The following is an 8,418-nucleotide window of genomic DNA, read 5'->3' as shown; positions in this document are numbered from 1 at the left end:
AATGCAGGTATGAAAATGCACACTTCAATGTAACATAAAATAATAAAATTTAATTCAATAAAATATAATATTATTGTATTGAAGATCAATAGGTAGAACCAGTGTACTGTAAGCCACCAGATCAGATGTTGCATGTTAACAAATAACATAGCTAGACTTCATTATTACATACGTGCATGTTTTGTGTGTGTTTATTTTCACACCTACATTAGACTAGAATAGACTAGAATAGAATAGAATAGAATAGACCAGTGGTTTTCAACCTGTGGCCCATGAACCCCTGGGGGTCGGCAGACTATGTCTAAGGGGTCTGTGAAAGATGGCTGTGATCAATGGAAAGTATGTGAATACCTACACACACCATTCAAAGGGGGCTGCACCTCCATTTGGAATTTTTTAGATGTCTGCAAATGAAAAAAAAAAAGTTGAAAACCACTGGAATAGAATATTGATATTTTCATACCTACACTTCACACATTAATATAATATAATATAATATAATATAATATAATATAATATAATATAATATAAGCAGTGCAGGTATGAAAAGACATGTTGTAACGCACCCTATGATAACACAACACAACGTGCACGTACAGTGCAGCTATGAAAGGACACACATGGATGAACGTGGTGTCACGTCCTGTGACGCCTCCCAGGCCTGTTGCCTACATCTGTGTCTCAGCAGCCTCCACGCAGCAGACTAATGAATGCAGCCACTTCTGGGGTGGGCGTGCTGGCAGCAGAGGCGGTTGTGGGTGGGCGTCCGGGGGCAGCCCTGGGTGGTCCTGCAGGAGCCAGGGCTCGTCCTGCGGGGCCGATCCACACGGGAGGCGGGCAGCAGGAGGCCTCTGCACAGAAGAGGCACTGGCCCCCAGCCTGGGCACGGTGCCACCCAAGGGACCCGGTTGCAGGCCCCTGTTTGCTGGGTCCCATCTCAGCGCCGGGGTCACCTTGGCCGGCCGGGGGGGGGACCCAGGAGCCCGGTGCGGCTCCGCCAGCGCAGCCGGGCGTCGGGCGGCCGGGATGGGAAATGCGCGAGGGGCCCTAAGGCCCCATTGTCCCGGCCCGGCCCGGCCCGGCGCTGTCCGCGGTGCTGAACGGCCGCCGCCGCCTCCAGCCGGGCCGGGCCGGGCCGGGCCGGGCCGGGCCGGGCCGGGCCGGGCCGGGGGGCACGCGAGCGTGCACACCCACACGCATGCACACACAGACAGGGGCATGCACACACACACACGCAACATATGCACACAGGTGCGGCACGGACACACGCACAACAACACGCACGCACAGACAGGGGCACGCACACACACGGGACACGGGGACACACACAACAACACACAGACGGGACATTCACACGCGTACACACACACAACAGCATGCACATGAAAACGGGCATGGACACACACACACATAACAACATGTACATACAGATGGGGCAGACACACACACACACACACACACAACAGGTGCACACAGACAGCGGCATGAACATAACCACACATGGATGCATGCTCACACAACACGCACACACATACACAGATGGGGACACAGATGCACAAACACATATATACATACACACACAAAGGCATAGACACATGCACACAGGCACATGCACATGCATGTATGCACATGCAGCAGACACATTTGCATGCACACATGAGATGCACACACATACAGCCAGGGATATGGAAACACACTTACATGTGTATGAAATGCACAGACAGGGGCATAGGCATGCGCACACATGCATGCACACACACAGATGGAGGCATGGACACACATGCACACATAACATGCTCACACACACACACATACACATATCCATGCACACTCACAGACAGGGGCATGACATCACATACAGATGGGGGCATGGATGCACACATGCACACACACACATCACATGCACATGCACAAACAGCAGTATGGACACACACGCACATGCCACATGCAATGGCCCCATCTTACCTAGGGACACTGCATGGGGCACCAGGCCAGATGCTCCAGCGTGGTCTAGAGAGCTGGGGTTGGCACCATGTCTGTCCGAAGAATCAGATCTCATAACCAAGGCAGGTTGGGCCACAACTGGTGATCTCTCTCTGTAAACACACACACGTGGCTTCACCCTGGAGCATAGCCATGGACAAAGTGTGCCAGCCCCTTGGGAGCTGGCTGGTGAACGACGTGGGCTCTGGAGGTGGGGGGAGAAGGGGCTCAGGGCTTCCCCAGTGGCTAAAAGAAATGCAGAGTGGAGGTTGGAAACCCAAGCAGACCCACCCAGCAGCCTGGAGTCTGCAGCTGGCATGAGCAGGGCTTTGTGGGGATCCAAATGACACGATCTCAGGCCATGGGCGGATCTAGGGCTGTGAAAAGGGGGTGCAGATGGCCAGTGCAGAGCACAACACATAGTCCTCTCTGGTTAGAGAAACTAGGAGCTTTACTATAACACTATGGACCTAGGGTGGTAGTATTCAACTTCAGATTGAAGCAAAAACAAATCTGTTGACGCAATATGCATCCACTAGCTGGGTTATACATTACATATAAAAAACCCACAAACAAATAATCAAAATGCATCATTTTCTTAGCCACCCATCACAAAATGAAATGGACATCTTTCTTTCAGATTCACGGCACAAAATCCTGCCTTTTTGAGCATCTGGGCAGTGCATCCAGTACTTTGCTGAAGGTTATTTTCACCACCAAGTTCATGTTCACCAGAGGGAAGGTTTCCACTCCAAATTAGTTATTAGCTAGGGTTCAAAACAGTGTGCAGGACTGCAAAATACGAACTAGCAGGAGTGGCGAAGAGATGGGAGAATAGCAAAGGAAAGGTTGACTTGATTAGTGGAAGATCAAGAGCACTAAAAAGGAGAGATGGTTGTTAAGGCCAGAAGGGATCGGGGTTGTGATAACAAGCTGCTTCCAGGCAGTTGGTTAAGCTTTGTGTGGAGCAGACATCAATGGGGGTGCGACTGCACTGTTGCCCCCCCCCACCCCCCAGATCCACCCCTGTATCAGACTGTTGCGCATCCATCCACCCCTGTGTCCCTGTCCTGTCAGCAGGAGTCACGCTACAGTCTCCTGAGTGCCAGCCCAGTGCAGCGACCGCTGGACCCAGCTCCTAGATTCATAGACTGTCAGGGGCTGGAAGGGACCTTCCAGATCATGGGGTCCAGTCCCCCCGCTCTAGGCAGGAAGACAACTGTGGTTAGGTGGCCCCAGCGAGGTGACTGTCTAGTCTCCTCTTGAAAACCTGCAGGGCAGGTGACTGCACCACCTCTGGAGGGAGTTTGTTCCACAGTCTGGACACCCTGACTGTGAAGGAGTTTTTCCTGGTATCAAGCCTGAAGCAGCCTTCCAGGAGTTTGCATCCACTGGTCCTGGTCTTCCTTGGGGCTGCCCTAGTGAACAGTTGTTCACCAAGCTCTTGATGCACTCCTCTGATATAGCAGTACACCACTAGCAAGTCCCCTCTCCACCTTCTTTAGGCTGAAAAGGGACCGGGTCCCTCAGCCTTTCCTTGTATGGCTTGCCTTGCAAGTCCCAGGTGGCTCTTTTCTGGACCCTCTCAAGTTTTTCCCTCTGTCACCCCAATGTGCCATTACTGCCTTGTCACCCATGGGGCTCAGCGCTGAGTGCACGAGAGCATGGCTCTGAAAGCTGGGGGAACAGGGGATCCCCAACCCTGAATCTCAGCCTGTTTTGTACAGCACTTGGTGCGGGGCCCTGACCTCAGCTCAGTGTGTGCAAAGCCTGGCAGGACGGGGCCCCAGTCGCAACCTGGCCAAGGCATGAAGACAACCCAGGAGTCCTGGCTCCCGGCTGCCCCCCTCCCCTGCCACTAGACCCATCCCACACCAAGACAGAGATAGGGCCCAGGAGTCCTGGTGCTGTGCGCTCCCCTCCCCCACCACCCCCTGCTTTAGCTGGTAGGTACATTCCTGCCAGCATCTGCAGCCCCGGCTGTGCCCACAGGCCTCACCGGGCAGAGGACAGCCAGTACGGCAGCCTGTGCCACGTGCCGTGCTGCAGAACTGGGTCAGGAAGTGCCCTGTGGCCTGCGAGAGGAAGCAGCTGCTGGAGCTGAGAGAGAGAAGCCAGGAGTCCGGCCCCAGCCAGGGGCGCAGGGTTACTTGTCAGGGGTGCCCACTGCCAGCCAGAGAGCAGAGGCACCCGAGCTCTCCCAGGGGTCCGGGCACCAGCCCCAGACTCCCTCAGCACAGAGGGGTCTGGCACCCAGCCCCCACTCTCAGTGCAGGGGAGAGGACCCAGGAGTCCAGCCACCCGGCTCTCACCCTCTCAGGGCAGGGGAGAGTCTCTCAGAGCCAGGCTGGCACTCGGGGTGGGCTTGGCCACCCCCAGAGACCCCTGGTGTGTGTGTGTGTGGGGGTGGGCATCAGCTCATTAGCCTGCCCCCTCGTTAGCTGCTGGGGGGAAAATGGGTTGGAACAAAGGGGCCTCTGCCTCCCCCCCTCCCAAACCTCTCCAGCTTCAGCCCTAATTGGGAGGTTTTCAAAGGCAGGCGCCCGCATTCATCGGCCTTCTCAAGGACTCGCTCTCCAGGTCACCATCTGCCTGCCTCTGCCTGGGGCAGCCCCGGCCTGCTCCCAGCCCCCAGCAACCTCCTCCCCGGGGCTGCCAAGACCCCCAGCTGCAGCAGCAAGGAGAGGAGCCACCCTCAGAGCAAGGCACTACAGGGGCTAGGACACATGGGTGAGAAGTTCTGGGCCTGGAGCACAGGCTGGGGGAAGGGGAGGTGATAGCAGCCCCCACCCTGGCCCAGGCTTTTCTGATACCACCGTGCCACATCCCAGCAGTCAGTGGACGAGTCTTCAATTTCTAAGCCAGGGCAAGCTTGGAACCAAGTGTCCAAGCCCCACTGGGCAGGTGGGAGCTCCCCAGAGTCCTCCGGTGTTAACTCTGAACATCCTGGTGCCCCAGATCCAGTGTTGGTTGCTTAATGGGGGTGGCTACACATCTGGCCCTCCCTCCCTCTGTTGTGCTGCATTGCTGCCCACCTCCTTCCACATCCTACCCCAGAGGTGGCCGCATTCAGGACCCAGTGAGCACGCGCTGAAGAGCCCACCACTGCCTTCCACCCCAGAGGTGGCCGCATTTCAGCAGGAGTCCTGGGTAATGGGCTGGGAGCAGCAGTTTCATTCAGATGACTCTTCTTCTGTTCTTAGAAGCACAGGCTAGAGCACCAGGACTTGCCCCGAGTTGCTTGCAAGGGAAACACAGCAGTAAAGGGGATCGGTCTGTGCTGGAAATGCCTAGCGTGCCCTGTGCTCAATGCTGTACAGCCACCAGCAACACACACTGCTGGAGGGACTTGAGATCCCAGCCTCCTCCTGGGAGAACTCGCATCTGGGGGAGTCTAGCTGCAGGCAGTAACTGATGGCCCAGCTCTGACCTGGCTCTCAAAGGTCCTAGCCCCACCCTGGAGGAGGTGAAACTGAGGCACAAGTGATGCGACAGGGCCGAGGTCGTGCAGCGTGCCTGTGGCAGAGATGGGGAAGGAACCCAGGAATCAGGGCACCCCTTAGAGACAGAGGAGTCTGCCACGAAAGTCACACCTCCCGGCTCACAACCACAAATAAAACCTTCAAGTCCTGTGCAGACCACCGCTTGGCACGGCAACACCAGTGCCAGGAGAGAACCCAGGAGTCTGGGCTCCCAGCTTCCCTGTGCCAACTGGATCTCCAGGAGAGAGCCCCGGGGGCACCGACTCCCTGGCTCCTTCAAAATAACCCCCCACCCCAGGCCCCACAGCCCCTCTCCAGTCGCCCTCTTCCCCAAACCACCCCTGCTGCCCTGCTCTAGCCTGGAGCCTGCTCAGCATAGGTCACACCAATGCCAGCCCTTGTTATGCCTCCTGCTAATGAGGGGCTGTGTTCCCAGGCGGGAGCCAGCAGCAGGATACCTGGGTTCCTTCTCCGGCTCCAGATGGGAAGGAGGTTTTGTGGCCAAGAAGGGAAAGGGGGAAACAGGACGCCTGGGTTCTCTGCCCTGTCTGAGAAGGGAGCGCGGCTGTGGGGGCAGAGCAGGGGACCGTGCCTCGGACACCGGGGTTCAAGTGTGGGGATGGTTCAGGTCGCACCCAGACTCCCGGCTCCTGTTCCTAGCTAGATTGGAGGCTTTCTGAAGGCCCCTCCTGTGCCTGGTGCTCCCCAGCTCGTGCTGAGACCCTGGTGTCATCTCATGGGCATCGTCATCTCCAGGCAGCACTGCAACCCCCCCTCCCCACACACACACACACACACACTGCAGGCAGCTGCCAGCTCCGGTCCCACGTGGGGACACGGCTCCATCACAACCAGCTCCAAGTACAGCCCGTGAGCTGAGGCTACGCTCTCACCACCGGGCATTTGGGTGCCCAGTTGGGCCTGGGGGTGGCTTCGCCTCAACCCCCTGTCCCTTTAGGCCTCCTGGACTTGAGAGGATTCAACCCCTGCGATGTTGCATGGAGGTGGAAACTGAGGCACGGGGAGGCTGACTTGCTCCAGGGCACCTCCTGGCCAGCCTTTCCAGGCTCCACCCCCACGGCCAGCTCCCACCCCAGTCTGAGCTCACCTCCCCAGAGCAGGGGTGCCCCAAACTGGGGAATGCCGAGGCCTCCCCAGAGCTACCAGCATCTCTCCTTCACTGCCTTGTTCCCTCTCAAAGCCTCGTCTCGTTAGTCATCATCTTCCAGGAACAGGGCCCTTACCCCTTGCTGTTACCTCACAGAAGCTCCTGGGGGGAGGAAACAATCTATTAACTTGTGAGCCACCAACATGTGTCCTGGGGTCTTGCACTGGAAACTATCTCAATGATGTAGATGGTCCAATAAAAGAGATCGCCCTTAAAAATCCTGGTCTCTATTAGACCAGCTACATCACTGGGATAGAGTTAGCCATGCTTTCCAATGCAAGACCTTCACTCCTGTATTGGAAAGCTTGTCCAACTCTATCCCAATGACACAGGTGGTCCAATAAAAGAGATCGCTCTCCAAAATCCTGGCCTCTCACGTCATTACTGGACCATCACGGCTACAACATTACTCTTGTACAGCTTCATGTAGAATTCATACTCCAGCAGCTGGGGAAAGGAAAAGGGGGTGCACTGTGTGCGAGAAGATAAGGTAGCTTAGCTGGGCCTGGAAAACCCTTTACAGATTTAGGTTCACATCATAAAAATAAACCAGGAAGGTTTCATTTACCATCCAAAGCTTTGTCCTGCTGGACCTGAACCTGCCTCTGGCCACGTTCAATGTGTGTTGGAGTTGGGTTCATGGCCCTCTGGTGCTATATGCACTGATCATGAGAAGTTGGCCCTTGTCCCACTGGATGGTACAAGACACAGCAGACAAATCAGAGCTGACAAGGGAGCTCAAATCTCCATGCTGCCATCTCCCCACCTGCAGATGGAAGATATTAGCACTCCTAGGTGTCTGCAGGTTTAATTAATATTTGCAAAAGCACTCTGAGACTCTCCAGTGCCGGCCTGAACTTCCAGAGGATTGTTATTATTCTTAGAAGTGCTAAGTAAAAATCGGCACCTTCATTTGGCACATATTGGCGGGTCTCCGTGTCAGGTCTCTGGGCTTCTCGACTAGTCAAAGCTGTCAACGCCGCGTTCTAATTGTGGCATCTTCGTTAGCGGCGGCGGTGTGAGAGCTCCAGTGGTTTTTTTAGGCACCCATGGAGGATGGGCCATGGGTTTCTGGCATGTTACAGAGACTAAAGGCTGTACTGGAGCAAAATCTCCATCCTCCCGGTGAAGGCAGCAGGAGCCTGCTGTGGGATTTGCTGCCCAGCTGGGTTTCTAGTGACCACCTGTTTTTAAAGGGCTTCACGCAGGTTGGCTTTAAACCTTCCAACCCTCCGTCAGCACAGGAGCTGTGGTCAGGGGGAAGAGGACGTGTCCCACCCCACAGGGCTAAGCATTCACTGGGACATTTCTAGGACTGCTGGTCAACTGCCAAGACTCCTGCTGGGACTCAATCCTGGAGGGTCCTGTCTAAAGGGCTCCACTCAGGGCCACACTGATGCTGCAATGGAGTCAGGAAGAATTTTTCCCTCTAGTCAGACCGGTACAGACTGATGGGGTTTTGCCTTCCTCTGTAGCAGGGGCATGGCCTCTGCCTGGGATCTCTTGAGCTTATATTACCAACCTTTTATAGAAGCAGGACGTTGGCTGCTGAGGGTCCCCTGCTTTCCCTGGGGCAGGTTCGGGTGTGATGTCTGTGCTGTGTCAGGGTTGATCGTTGTCTTATGTAGAGTTCAGATGCTGGATTTGTCTGGGATGGTTTGGACAGGGCTAATCCTGCTTCAGGCAGGGGGCTGGACTAGATGTGACTTCCTGAGGTCCCTTCCAACCCTTATTTCTATGATTCTACGACTCATCGAGGACTAGTCCGGCATCACCAACCCCAAA

The sequence above is a fragment of the Alligator mississippiensis genome, chromosome 15, assembly GCF_030867095.1.
Source record: "Alligator mississippiensis isolate rAllMis1 chromosome 15, rAllMis1, whole genome shotgun sequence".
In the NCBI taxonomy this organism is placed as follows: domain Eukaryota; kingdom Metazoa; phylum Chordata; order Crocodylia; family Alligatoridae; genus Alligator; species Alligator mississippiensis.
The sequence above is the reverse complement of the archived record's forward strand: the minus strand, read 5'-3'. Positions refer to the sequence as shown.